This window comes from Rhododendron vialii, chromosome 2a (genome assembly GCF_030253575.1).
Source record: "Rhododendron vialii isolate Sample 1 chromosome 2a, ASM3025357v1".
NCBI lineage: Eukaryota > Viridiplantae > Streptophyta > Magnoliopsida > Ericales > Ericaceae > Rhododendron > Rhododendron vialii.
In genome coordinates this window covers 44,253,373-44,269,300 of record NC_080558.1, presented here as the reverse complement: position 1 = coordinate 44,269,300, position 15,928 = coordinate 44,253,373, and positions in this window count along the sequence as shown.

Sequence of the window (15,928 nt, the reverse complement as noted above, 5' to 3'; positions counted from 1 at the left end):
GATTCATATCCCCAGTTTCAGATACGGTTATTAACCAACCTAGTGACTCGAAAAACTGCTTTCCCTTTGCTTCTGGTAGCATCAATTTTCCAATTAAGTTTCCCTCTGTGGTGCTAACGATCAAAAAGTAGTTGGTTTCTTGTTTTTCTTCAGCGAGCATAAGCCATGGAAGGTGTTGGGACCCTTTGAAATTCTCCTTCACTGCTACGGATTGCCATGATATGCAAACCCTACTGAATGTAAGAAAATCTTCAAGAAAATCCACTCTTTTCGCAATAAGAATGAGTGAATTTTGTTGGCGGGTAGTTGGTGATTATCTTTGTTTTGTTTGGGTGAGTAGTTGGTAGGCTTTGTTTTCTTGTTGTTGTTAGGGTAGGAGCATGTTCCTAGCCCCTTTTCCTTTTTCTTGGCTGTATGCTGTGTTCGGGGGTAGCTCCTCTGTTTTGTTTTAAATTTTTATCTTACCCAAAAAAAAAAGAATGAGAGGATCTTGTGGAAGCTCTGCCCAATTTGCCATATGTTTGTTATTCCTAGACCTGAACCCAAAATTCTGAGAATCGTATAAACAGAGAGAGAGAGAAACCGAAGACTTGGTTTTGTGGATTTTATGAGAAATTTTCCGGTGCCGGGTGGGTATATTCCACATGGTATCCGCTCGGCACATCTGAACAGTCCAACACACTTTTGGACGGCTCAAGTTGAAACCCTCTCTCTCCTCTCACTCCAACACTTTCTCTCTCATTTTTCTCTCTCCATATCTGAGCCATTCAAAAACACAATAGACGGCTTGGATGCGCCGAGCGGGCACCACACGGTAACCACCCAGCACTGAAAAATTTCCCTTATTTTATTGAGCAAGGGGTTAAACTTAAGCCTCTCGAGTTTGATTCCAACTTGGATTTGGGAACGAAGAAGGAAGGATTTGGTTATGGGAAGGAATCCCAAAAGCACCAAAATAACATGTAATTAAGTACCTTCCTTTCCAAGTTATCAATGTTTTATATGTTTTCACTTTCTAAAACTCTATCCTAATACAAAACAAAAGAACACGAAATCTTAACTTAGAAAAAGAAAAAAGAAAAAAGAGGAGCAATTAGAAAGAAAAAAAAAGATAGTGAACATGCCTTCTTCATTTTGAAAGTTAGAATCAAAGATTAACATAATTAGTGGCTAGTTGAGTTTTAGGGTGTTTGAGCTCGAGCTCGACTTTTGTTAATTCAATGAGCTCAAGCTTGAATCGAGCCCAAATATTCAAACTCAGACGTTTCAATTAACCCTTTTGGCTGAAGCTGTTAGAGTTCCTAGAGAGCAAGCTGGTGATGCTCATGATTCATTCTGTGATGACTGGCTTTGGTGGTGTTAATATCCTAGTGTTTGAGAACTCGAGCTTTGTTCGAGGCTTCGAGCACTAAATGAGCGGAGCCTTTAATTTACGTACGAGCCTTTACGATCAAAGCGTAGCTGGTTTCTTCTTTTTCTTGGGCGAGCATAAGCCATGGAAGGTGTTGAGACCCTTTGAAATTCTCCTCCACTGCTACGGATCGCCATGATCTGCAAACTCTACTGAATGTGAAAAAATCTCCGAAAAAATCCACTCTTTTAGCAATTAGAATGAGAAGATCTCGCGGGAGTTCTGTCCAATTTGCCATATGTTTGTTATTCCTAGACCTGAACCCAAATTTCTGAGAATCGCAGAAACAGAGAGAAAAAAAAATGCAGAAAAAGCGAATACTTTGGTTTTGTGGATTTTATTAAGCCTCTCCTGAGTTTTGATTCCAACTTGGATTTGCAAACGAAGAAGGAAGGATTGGGTTATATATGGGAAGGAATCCTTAAAGCACCAGAATTATAATTCACGATGGAGTAGGGACCACATATCTCTACATAAACCGTTGGATTTATACACATTTTTATATATTAATCTCCGCCCTTCATTCATTTCCAATCATTTCCAAATCAGAGCTTTTCACGCATGGAATCTCTCCTCACTCTTTTAAAAGGCCAAATCATTTCCAAAATCGAGTTTCTAAACGGTGCCAAATCATTTTACGCATGGAATGATTTCCGTTTCACTTTCTCAAATAAGTACTTAAATAATGACTTATTTTCAAGCTTAAAAATAATTGACCTACAAAAATAATTTTTAAATTTTTTTTTGCAAGGTTCATATTGCATTTTTTTTTATTTCAGTAAGCCTATTATTTTTAAACTTGAAAATTATAAATAAGTGCTTATTTTTTAATGGGGTGAACTGGAACAGCACCGTCATAAGGAATTGGGGTCATATATTTCACACATGAAAATGAAAACAGTAGTGACATAAGGGTCAATTCAAGTTTTCTTGGTCATAAGGAATTGGGGATTTTATTTTTCGTTATGCTTTCCATTTGTGCAAAAGTAAGATTTTGCCTTACCAAAAAAGAGTAAGATTTTTCGGGGGCTTTTTTTTCCAGTAATTTCGTTATGCTTTCCATTTTTTCTTTTTTCTTTTTTCATTATGACTTGATCATGTGGTCTTGAAGGTTTGACTTGATAATTTGTTTTAAAGTTGTTTGGACGTTTTCAGTTATGGGCTAGCTCGATCGGGATTTTACTGTAGAAGAAAGTCCACAGTCCAAACGACGAATCGCAAGACTAAATGGCAATGGCTGTGAACAAGTTTGTAGTTTCACAGTCCCTAAACTTCACTGCTATATGCTTTGACAGCGAAACTGTTCTTATTGACTACTTAGTAAGTGGGACTGGGTTGCCTTCACTGAGGGAGACGGAGCAGGAGATCGAGCCCATTCATTTTCATTGTTGTTTATTAATTTATTTTCCTGCGACCTATTTACTGTTTTAGTGAGAACCATTTTGTTTCTCGTGCCATTTAATAGGAGCCTCTAATGTTCCAAGATTTAGCTTGATGACACAGTTTCTTTAGCCATTGAATTATGTGATAAATGATATTGCTTCTGCTCTCAGACATTCGCTGATAGAAAATGTAATTTTTTGTGTGGTTTGTTGTAATTAAGTTGTTCATTTTGTTTGCAGTTTTTGTTGAAATGCCCGTTGATCGATACAAACAGGGGGGCTTAATAGTTGTGGTCTTGCCGCTGGCTTGTAGTTGGATATGTGGATTCGAATCTATTGTGTGAAGCCCTAATTTTTTTTTTTTTTTTTGTTCTCGAAAGAAAAGCTTAATTTTTTTCTGGTGAATATGTAAAGCCTTAGTTTGAACTTTAAAGAGTATGTTTTTTAGTGATTTCTGAACCGTCCCTCTGGATTGCATGACAGGTGCTTGATTTGGAATATGGGTTGGCTTCTTCATTTGGGGCTAGGGAGTAGGGTCACAAGGGTAATGAAGTAATTTCACTAGGAGTGAGGGTTATCATGAATCATGATGGGTAAAAATTAATGAGTTGCTTTCGTATTCTATTTTTGAATACATTGGTTGCCCTTTGAGTTAGGTTTTGATTTGTGTGCTTGGATATTGATGTCTTATATGTAGAATATTGAGTTGTTAAAATGTACGTTCAAGAATTGGAATTGGTTTTATGATACCACCACACCCACATCCAAAACATGGTCTTTCGAACTCAACGGGGATCGACGACATAAAAAGGGTTAAGGTAACCAATCTCGAACCCATATTTGGCCTTTGTTTTGGCTGATTGGAAATGGTCCTCTTCGATTGTGTTAAGAGACTCATGATGCATTTATGGCCCATTATTTTGCAGGGATTTTTGGGGAGGATCCCTAGAACTATTCCCATGTTAAAGCATTTATAAAATGCAATTGGTAACCAGTAAGGAAACATTTGAAAAAATATCACCATGAACATTTTATAGTTTGATATAGCGAAACCGAGATAGACGAGTCACTTTCCTTTTCCTCCCATATCATTTATTGGACTTGCTTAGAAGTTGAATATGTGATTTCTATGGCCACTTGGGTACTCCGTTCATCAGTTTTCAAACTTTGAACTGTAGCTCTGAATACAAATTCTTCCATCCATGGTTCTAAACTTTTAGGGAAAAAAGAGAGCTCCTTTTTATATGCATGGCTCTTGAGTCCTGAGCAACACTGCAAATCATTCCTAAGTTCCATTTCTCATTTTCGCAGGTGTGACGAAGTTGCTTCTTGCTAATTCCTAGAAAAAGGGTAGACGCGAAAAAATGGTATATGCTAGTATTAGAATTTGGCAGATGATCCAAATTTGGTAGACGCGACAATATTTTTTTTTAACTTTGGCCTAAGTTCCCACCATTTAGATTGTGTTTAGAATTTACTGTATAATTTTTTCACGACACATTTTTTATTATGTGATTAAGTTGGTGCTTTGAAGATGAAGGAGGAAGCTTCATTATATGATTGGTGTTTGCTTTGATCACTGTTTTTGTTTGTGTTCTTACTGTATTTTTCTTTCATGTACAAATTTGTTGACATGTTTACGGGAAAAAAATAGCGGATTTGTTGATGTAATCTTGAATAACAGCTCCCTAATTTTTATTTTATTTTTACAATTTTGCATTTTCTTTGATTCCTGGGTAATATCTTCTATCGAGATTAAGTAGTTTGAGTGTTGAAGGTGCATGAAAAATTTTCATCATTTTATGTTTGCTTTTGAATTAGTGCCTTCAGACACGGGGGACCATTTTCAAAATTTGAATAAGAACACTCGAGTGTGTAGGAGTTTAAATAGTTTTATACCAACTCAAATATGTAATGAAGAATTGGAAAAATTAAAATTGGACATTTTATTTTAGTGCAAAAATTAAAATCCGCCCGCTTTTTTTTGTTTTGCCACAACGATAACAGATAGTATTATTAAAACCAATAACGAACATTAAGCGGAAGACCCGTCCCAACAAAAACGATCGAGTAACCACAACGGCGGGGATGCAGTCCAAAGACAAGACCCTGAACCATTCACACCTTTTCCAGCCAACACATGAGCAACCTTGTTACTAGCCCTACGTACAAAAGAGTAACTACAGCAGTGGAAATTTCTGCTCAAAACCTGAATATCATGAGTAATGACCTCCACCTCTTGACTGATAGCTACTTTGCCATGAAGCATATTCACCATCAACTGAGCATCACTTTGCTAAATGTGAATTGCTAGTAGCTAGATATTGCACACATGATATAATAAATAGAAAAAAAGGCTAATATATCACTATTCAAGAAGACAGACGTCAATGTTGGTTAATTGGGTTTCATTCTCCCATTATTTTGTTTACTTATTTGTCTTGTTAATGGGGGGCTATTAGGTGGGCTTAGTGTGATTGTTAGCTTTTGCCTAGTTTAATGTTTTAGATGTTTGTATTCTTCTGATGCTTGTAATGAGGAAAAAAAAGAGTCACTTCGTAAAGCTTCACAGGCACAAAACAACTCTGAAAATGTCTGCAAGTAGATCGAGCATCGATAACTTAGTGATGGAATAAATTCGTCTGGTTGTGTATTTTCAAAATTTAAGTGTACTATTAAACTAGAAAAGCAAGAAAAATAGGACAACCATACGTTACGATTGTAGCAATGCAGTACGTCAAAATTAATACTAGAGTCTGACCCATAGAGGTGGACAGATGCAACTAAAAGACCCGCCTTCATACCAAGGAGCCACGCTTCGATCATACATGTTGAAGATTCCCGCATCTACCACCCGTCTTCCTCCCTTGGAAAATAATCCGAATGCTGTCCCACTAATATCCAACGAACGTCCGCGTAATAGATACAGTTCGGCCTAATTCCTTTAGAAGAATTGGAGGCTTGAACAGAGATGGAGCCATTGTACCCCACGAGCAGGGTATTGTCGCCCAAGCTCTGCAACTCCGCCCCTGCCGAGTTGCTTAAATCCACCTTATATACTCTAAATTCCTCAGTCCTGCCAAACCTAGCTAGTCTCGTCGTTGATATTTACGCCGTTCCCCTTGCCCTTGCCCTTGCCCACCCCCTCACCACCGTAATCATCAAAAATAAACACGGTGCCGTATCGAACAATTATTAATAGCTCCCCTTCTGATTCCACTATGTATAGGCTCCTGCCCAAGCCGCCTTGATTCGGTATTCTTTTTTAATTCTCCAACAATGGTTGGATGATCACTTCCCCAAACATCCAAAATTGCCCGACCCACCCCCATCAGTAACCGTGTAAAATTGGCCCTTGTAAGAGGTGATATCCATAACGTAGTATCCACGGGTTTTGATGGTGGTCCAAGCCTTCTTTCCCGGTTTCCATAAACCCAGGGTGACCGTACGTTTGTTGTGAATAACTATGAGTGCATAGTTGTCTTACGGCAAAGGAGAAGGACGTGAAGACAAGACAGCCTTATGAATTCTAAAAAAGTTACTTTTTTCTTTTCTTTTTTTTGAACGGCCTATCTGCGTTGACTTCGTCATGATTCTCCAGAGTAGAGATATGTGGAAGATGAATTTGAACACGGGATAATGGATGAAGTAGATTCATATCCCCGGTTTCGAATAAGGTTACGAACCAGCCTAACTACTCGAAACACTGCTTTCCTTTGCTTCTAGTAGCATCAATCTGCCGATTAAGTTTCCTTCTGCGGTGCTAACGAAACAATGATAATCAACAACTTTATTATCGGTTTTCCGTCGTTGGTCTCTTCAGTAAGCATAAGTCATGGAACCTGTTGAGACCCTTTGAAATTCTTCTTCACTGCTACAGATCACCATGATTTGCAAACTCTACTGAAAGTTGAAAATCCTTCTAAGAAACCCACTCTGAATGAGAAGATCTTGGTTGAGCTCTGCCCGATTTCCCATATGTTTGTTGGATTGGGAATTCCTGCAGTGCGGCCAGCACTACAGGTAGGGTGGCCGATCTGGCCGTCCATTTTGACACTGACGGCTTGGATTTAATTCGAACTCTTATTGATCCAAACCGTTCATTGTTTGAATTAAAATCCGAGCCGTCCAATGCGCTCTACAAGAAGGATTTTGTAACATCATGCTGCACCTTCCTTTCCAAGTTATCAATGTTTCCAAGTTTCCTTCGCTAAAACAATTTTAGCGACAAAAATGGTAGGCGCATAACCGTTGTGTTGGTTATGAGCGTAATTCTCAAAATCGTTGTGTTGATTATGAGCGTAATTCTCAAAATAAGGAGTAAATGTTTCAATGTTCAAAATATAAATATTACCAAACGGCCCTAAGCATCTTCAGCTGATGCTTATTTTCCCTCAACTTAAAAGAAGATACTTGATTATTCTAACAGCCGTAGGAACAAAAGCAAACTCAAATCCATTTATTTCTCTAGTTGGTCACCAAATGAAAGAAGAAGAAAAAAAAACGAAACACTAGTTCATTGTTTTTGTCAGCTGCATGACCCTCCATAGATGAAACTATCCATGAAAGGAAATGAAGAATCTAGACCGTTCATTTCATTTCATGGACATTTTCATGTATCGAGAGTCATGTATCCTAGTAACATTTTTAAAGTAAGAAATTTAGCATAGGAAATTAAGGCTCCATTTGTTTGAAGATAAAATATTTTTGCCAAAAAACAAGTTTGACTCTCTCTCTCTCTCTCTCTCTCTCTCTCTCTCTCTCTCTCTCTTTTTGGCAAAATCCAAGTCCACATCTCTCTCTCTCTCTCTCTCTCTCTCTCTCTCTCTCTCTCTCTCTCTCTCTCTCTCTCTCTCTCTCTCTTTTTGGCAAAATCCAAGTCCACAAATGTTCATTTGGATTTTGCCAAGCCATTGTGATCTCTCCTGCATCATGTAAGTCCTTTGATTTGCACTAAAAAAACGAAATGAGTTTAATCCAATAGCATTGTTTTAGATTCTACCAAAATGACACCAAACTGGTATTTTTTTTTGGCTTTATTTATAATACCGTAGCAAGCCTTAATTGCATTGCAAAGGGAAAGTAAAGCTTGCCGGTCTTAATATTTCTGTATGGGCTAACGCTGAACTAACTGACTGATTACAACTACACCCGGTGATGTAAAACCGCTATTTGAACAGAGAAAATTCAGAATGTGAAAGAAAATTACAATGTACTGCACACAGAGTGACACAGTTCTGATTCCGAGGTAGAATTTGAGCAGAATTACAGTACTTCTCCATCAATTCCAACATAAGTATCTCATTGTCTGATTTTGTGGAAGCAGGATACCAAACAAAAATCCGTGTCATGAGAGCTGGGAGAACTGATGTTGTTGCGATTCGGATGGAGAACTGATGTTGTTGCGATTCGGATGGTTCTGAAGTTAAATCCGATGCCTCCCTACTGGAACTGATGGAGAAGTAGCTGTAATTCAGCTCAAATTCTACCTCAGAATCAGAACCTTGCGTTACTCTGTGTGCAGTACATTATAATTTCCTTCCATATTCTGAATTCTCTCTGTTCAAATAGCAATTTACATCACCAGTAATCAGTCAGTTTTTGTTCCTACGGCTGTTAGAATAATCAAGTGCATCCAACTCGTTTTCATTTTTTGTCTACTCTATAATCAAGTCCAAGATCCGCATAAATCTTTGGTCTTTAGCGACGAATTCTTTTCTAAGAGCTACCATGTGAGTTGCTATTTGTTACCATCTTTGCTGGTCTCCTTCTTCTGGTGGCGGAGCTATGTTGGGTGTGCCCCTGCCCCGAGTTTTAAATAGAATCTTTTAGTTTTTTTTTCTAATTCTCCTTGCGGAACAGGAGTAAATGAAAAACCCTCAACAAATAGAGTCTAAACAACAATACATCAATAATCAGCACAACACTTTCTCAGAGAACGATCTAGAACAAGATCATAATGTGAAGATTGACAAATATATTCGAGTTTAAATAAGAACACGATCATGGATTCAAAATTAAACCTAAATTCAAGTTAAATTCTCAGATCCATTGAGCAGTTGTGTCGGCTGCAAATGAACCGACCTACTCGTGGCAGCTCGTTAAGGAGGCTCGGCTCGGCTTGCAAATTTGAAATTCAAAAGAATTTCAAGGGCTCTTCATATCGAAATCGTTTTTTCTCAGTAAATTTGTAACGCCCCGACTTTTCGGAAGCAATATAAAATAAAATTTTAAGAAAATTTGCTAAATAAATATAATTTTTCAAAATAAAGTTTAGCTATTACAGTCACAAGATAAATTTACTGATTCAAAATACATTAACTTCAGAGCTGACTATAGGCTTGATACAAATCCGAAGCATACTAGATCTTCGTTCTTGATATTCTTTCTGTGTTGAACTGCACCATCTTTGAATCATCTCCATTGAATCCTGTGCCCACTGGCAAATTGATCGCCGAAGCAAACGATTTGCCAGGATACAAACGTATCCGTGAGTGATAAAACACCCAGTAGAATAATCCAACCCAACCACCTCTCTTACTTTACAATTAGCAGGTAACAAAATAATATTAAATCGAAGAAGCCAAACAAATATTCTCCACATAAGCCAGTTCATTACTATCCATAACTTAATGTGAAATCTAAGATCTCTCCGCGAGATCTTTCCTCCCCAACCGCTAGCTATGCCCTGTCCCATGAGCTCACTTTCTTTTATTGTCGCGGATTGCACTTCAGTTATGTACCTAACGTGTATCCCTCTCATTACAACAAAAGAAAGCTTATCATGCCCGAATCATAATTAGGGTTCGCTTATCTTATATACCACTTCACAATCATCACTGGGCTTACTTTGCCAGTATCAATACATCATTCATCATTGGGCTTACTTTGCCAATCATCATTCATCAATAACACTGGGCTTACTTTGCCAGTTTCAAACCATCACATCCAACTCATCACATCTCAAAATCCTACCTGCAGGCAATCTAAAAATAGAACTTTCCAATTTATCCATTATCTAGCATCGTCTAGATGAGTTCTATTTCGCAACACCACCCCATATCTCTAGGGTCTCATCTAGCATTTCAATTAAGTAATAGTGCAATATATAATTAAAACGAATAATAATTAAAACAAACTACAAGCAAAACAATCACACAACCTCTTATGAATGGGCCGTTGCCCTTAATATCGTACGGCCAAGATGATAATAAGTAAAAACTTTTTTTAAAAGAATTTAAAAAATATATTTTTCTAGGCTCTCATTAATTATTTCTAAGTAATTAGATTAATTAAAAACTAATTTGATTCATTAATTAGGTAAAAAATTAACGTGACCTGATTAAGAGTCCGAGAGGTCCTATGCAACCAGTTGAGTATTAAAAGTTGGGTTCGGAGGGTCGTGGGATTATTTTAAATAAAGACGTTAAATAAAGTGGCCGAAAGTGAAGTAAATAAATAATAAATAATTTACTAATTAAAATATGTTAAGGTTAACAAAGTTTCATCTTCGGAAAGTAGGGAGTCTAAATAAAATTACTCGGGCATTAATAATATGGTTTATAAGGTCGTAAGGAATTTTTGATTGGAAACGCTATAGAAATAATAATAAATGGTAAATTAAATAAATAAAATATTAATTTTAACAATATATCATCTTTGAGATGCAAAGAGTCTAGAAAAAATTAGTTTGGGTGTTAAAACGTTGTTTGAAAGGTCGCAAAGATTTTTCGTTAGTAAACTTGATAGATAACTAATAAATAATTCAATAAATAGATAATTAAATAAAAAAATATGATCTTAACAAGTTATGATCTTTCACGTGTGAAAAGTCTAGGAAAAATAGTCCGGGCATCAAAAATGAGGTTTGGAAGGTCGCAAAGTTGTTTCGAAACATTTAAAACTAACTCAATCTACCAGATAAATTAAACTGATATAATTAATACGTTTTATACTAAGATGATATTATATTGGAAGAAAATAATATCGGATCAGTAGTTATTCATAATATTAATATCATAGGGATTGTAAAATAAATATCAAAAGGGTCATCTTCTTCGTAAATAATTATAAATAAAGTGTCGGGCTTAAAAATAATATCAAATTGGTGAATACGGCAGAAAACGTAAACTATATTTTTTCGTTCGGGACATAGGGTTAAGCATATAAACGCTTAATATACTTAGAGAAGATATTGGAATGAATTATAATACCTTTAATCGGATCGAATAGATTTAAAACTGAATCTTGAATTTTGGGAAAGAAAACTTCGGGTTCTTTGATCGGAAGACTTTGGAATCGGATTGAGGCTTGTTTATGGATGCTCTGGGTTGTGGGAAGAGTTTGGAACGATCGAATTGGATTTCGGTCGGGTCTTGGTACAAAACCCACTTTTCTCTCTCTCTCTCTCTCTCTCTCTCTCTAAAACTCCATGGATTGGAACTTGGTTTTCTCTGGTTTTTCTCTCTTTTGGACTGGTGGGACGTGGGGAATATTGTGGTGTAAATTTCGTGGGTCAATGGGGAGGGGTTATATAGGTGAATTTGGAAGATGTTGGATAAGAGTAAATTTAATGGAGTTGGGTTCATGAGATTTGGAATGGACGAATTTGGCTTGGTTTTTGGGTTAGGGAGAAAGTAGAGACTAAGTAGGAGACGGAGAGACGGAAGGAGTTTGTATTTGTGCATGCATGTAATTTGTGTGTAGGAAAATTTTAAAAAAGAATACATGTATATATTACATGCATAATTGTATTTTTTTAAAAAAGAATTGCATTAAGGAAAATAATTCTAAATAATATTATATTTAGAAAAAAAAATTAAGTCAAAAATCCGGATCGTTACAAAATTTGATCTTGCGTGTAGAGTACCTATACAAACGTAGAACACACACACAGAGCAGCTCAATCCAACAAATCTGTGCTTATTGATGTACGAAGAAATTCTGATCCTATTGAATTCAACTCGATTTCCAGATCAAATTTGGAATACAGACAAAGTGAAGCTAACGAAATTCATTTCAATTTCAGATGCATTTCATAATTCAACTCAGAAAATTTTGAGCGAAAGAGCATAGTTGTTAGAAACCTACAATACATAATACGCATCCTACGATTTGTATCGTCTCCTTCAAAAAACGGTACATATCACACATTGTATCTCTTTTTTGTATAAAAATCCTACGATACGACCGCGTATTCTACGATTTATACGCGTATCCTAATTCTGTATATATCTTGCGATTACTTATTGAAAAAAAGTCGAACCTTATTTCAAGAACAAGAAGCAGAATCTCAAATGCATTAATCTAAGCCGTTTAATCAACTTATGGCATCTTTCAAACCATTAAATAAAAATTTAACCTTAATGTAGGACTTGTATAGAAGAAAGAACCATATTTCGATTTTGTTTTGCCTGACTTTCTTTCCATAGCAAAGAGAACAAAAAGCCTTAATTTAATAGGTCCTAGTTAAGAGACTTAAAATTTTGCATTTTAAAAACTTTTTTTTTTTAAATGTAAGCATTGTTTGTTGGCGTTATTAGATGTATCTACTTTTTAATTGTATATTAATTATAGTTAACATTGTTGAGGTATAAACTAACTTTAATATTTTGGCACAAGAAAATTAACTCCAAACAAGTTCAATTGACAAAATCCAGTGATGAAAGATATTATTAAAGAATATATAAATATCTTATTTTTAGAAACTCTAAAATATCTATCTCTATAAACTCTAGAAAATCTTTGTGAAATACCTAGAGCTGAGAATGAGTTACATGTGTAATTCTAGAATTACCTCAAAATTTATCTTGTATGAAAATATTTTTGTACTAGAGTCTTCCATGGGATAGTATAAATAGGGATGAGTTCTAGCCGTTTTGTACTAAGCCAAAAAAAAAAGTTTGAATTCAAGTGTAATACAAATACTCTTATTCCCCACTCTTATCTTTAATATTCTCTCTCTCTTGAAAATCTTGTCCAACTAAACAATAAATACTTTGTTTGGTTGGCTTTTTGAAAAAAAAATTCAACTCAAAAAATATTTATTACCCCTGCTTCCAATCATTACTCTCATTTTTCTCTCTACTTATTACCGTATCTCCAATCATTATTCTCATTTCTCTCTCTATCTCTCTCCACTCATTACCCTTATCTCAAATTATTACCTTAATTTCTCTTTTCACCCGTTCCCCTAAGAATCAAACTAAAAAATTCTCAAAAATCCATCCAAACACAGCAAAAACTCCTACTCTTCCACCAAACATGCTCTCGATCTCCAAGGATGAATTGATCTTGGTTGGAGATTTTCATGTGTATCTTTACATTATTCCTAATAGAATTTTTAATTTACGGTATGAAGACTCTATAGGGGTTATGTCCCCAAGACTTGCATCGGTTTAAGTTTTCTTAACGTACCTTTGATGAGGACCTAAAGGGTCAGTGAGAACGGAAAATTGGAGCGAGGAGACGCGGAGGAGAACATGGTTGTTGTTTTCGCATGGTTTTCCGCTTCAAGATAGTGTGATGAGAGTTTTAATTATAGGCGCGGGAGTTTAAATGTTGTGTAACTCACAATAACCACTTGACAGCAACCTCTTTATGGTTTCTTCTTGTGAACTCTCTGTAGTTTCTTCTTTCGATATTATATCAGGAAGGATAAGCTTACCCATCACCAATGTTGAAGTATCATTAACTGTAAATAAGCAATATGCCCCTTTCCAAATAAGCTTATGTTAGAGTATTACTTTATTTTTGAACAATAAGCAAATAAATCAGCGAACCAAACAGGTCCTTATCACATTCATACATGAGTTTTTTTTTTCCTCTAATGTCATGCTAATAACTTCCCAGAAATCATATAAATGCCACGCAAAAGCTTTTATACACTTAACATATTCTTAAACACTTGTAACATTTTCTAACTTGTTCATTTTATCTTCTCTTATTTTGCACATTTTAGAGAAGAGGAAAAAAAATTTACATGTTCCGCATCATCATCTTCTGGTATATGAGAAAATCTTCTTCACGGCTATTCCGGAAAGAAGTTACGGAGCTCAATCGCGACCGTCCAAAGTGTTTGTGGACGATCAGAATTAAAAATCAATTATAACCAGTAATAATTGATTGTGATTAACTTTTCTCTGGAAAGTTTCATTAAAATCTGGACCGTCTAAAACCGAAATGGACATGCGAGATTGAACAGTCCGTGAAAAAGACACTCTCCTGGTATCTAGGAAGCTTTATATATAGCAAGATGTTATGTCATACGTCTTGCCTAATGTGGCGGCCGGTGTACTAAGAGCCCATTCCAAAATATCTTCTTAAAAAATAAATATTTATTTCACATTTTCAAACTCAAAAATAATAGAAATGAAAAATAATTTTTCAATTTTTTTGCACCGTATTAAAGATCTCAGTGAAATCTTTCAAACAAGATCCATATTGCATATTTTTAGATTTCAAAAAGTCCATCATTTTTTAGCTTGAAATTTGTCTTCTTAAAAAATAAGTACTTATTTGACGTTCGGGAACGAAGCCTAATTAAATAATGCGGTGACAATCCGATAGATGCTTGTCGATCTTGTTTAAATTAAAAATAAGACACAAAATAGGAGTAATGTTTTGAGATTCGTTGAAGAGTACTACGTGTATGCTATTTTGTTTTTCTTTTTGGTAATCCCGGGCCAGCTTGCACGCATCTCGAACTATTCCATACAACTTCTTCCACAGCCGTTTCACACGCTTACGTGGAGGGTGCGGTGGCCCAAAAAGTTGTTGGTTGGACCTATCAAATATTTCTTGGAGAGATTGCAAATTTTTTTACAAATTTTTTTTTTTTAAAAAAAAAACACGAAAGGAAAATGAAAGATGAATGTTGCAGTAGTAACGATAGCAGTGCCACTGAACAAAATCTTAATTTGTATGCACTTGGTTTTAAACTGACATCAAAGTGGGTCTTAATATTGATTTAACAATTAAACGAAATGGTTATGGATATGATCTTATTGCCCTAAAAATTGGCTAATTCCAATTTTCATCGTCTATATATATTCGTTGGAGCTATTTCTTTTCAATCATTGGTTTAATTCCTTAAGATATCGCTTAATTAATTACCTACTTGAACTTCTGTTAAATTCTTCCTTCTCATCAGAAGCTCTCTAGCTCTTCTCTATTTAGCTTGTGTCTGGCTAGCTCGTTCTAGGAGGATTCTAGAAGGAAAATACGAGCTCTAGGATCAAAGTTGATCCTTGGATCTAGAGGTCATTGGCTTTTGTGGGTAGATTTTGTTTTCATGTGTAGCTGAATTTTTGTTTGCTATTCTACTTAGGCTCCGTTTGTGATCTCTAAATTATTCAACTTTAAGTTATTTTTTTTCCGGCAACTTTAACCCCGTTCCATAATACCGTTTTAAAAAATAGTACTCCACTTTATTTCAGATTTTCAAACTCAAAAATAATATAAATAAAAATAATTTTTTATTTTTTTGCACCGTATAAAAAATCTCGATTAAAATCTATCAAATAAGATCTATATTACTAGGAAAATTATTTACGTAAACACATTATTTTTGAACTTGAAATTACCTTAAAAAATAAGTACTTATAATGGGTTTTGAAATGATGTATATACAATGTTGGCAAAAAAATCTTTCCATGAAAGCGCATTGGAAACACTGCTTTCTTTTGCTTCCGGTAGCATCAATCTGCCGATTAAGTTTCCATCTGCGGTGCTAACGAAACAATGATAATCTACAACTTTGTTATCGGTTTTCCGTCGTTGGTCTCTTCAGTAAGCATAAGTCATGGAACCCGTTGAGACCCTTTGAAATTCTTCTTCACTGCTACAGATCATCATGATTTGCAAACTCTATTTGAAAGTTGAAATATCTTCTAAGAAACCCACTCTTTTAGCAATTAGAATGAGAAGTGCACTGACGGCTCGGATTTAATTCGAACTCTTATTGATCCAAACCGTCATTGTTTGGATTCAAATCCGAGCCGTCTATTGCCGAGATGGACGGCCAGGATGCGCTCTACAGGAAGGATTTTGTAACATCATGCTGCACCTTCCTTTCCAAGTTATCAATGTTTCCAAGTTTCCGTCGCTAAAACAAATTTTAGCGACAAAAATGCTA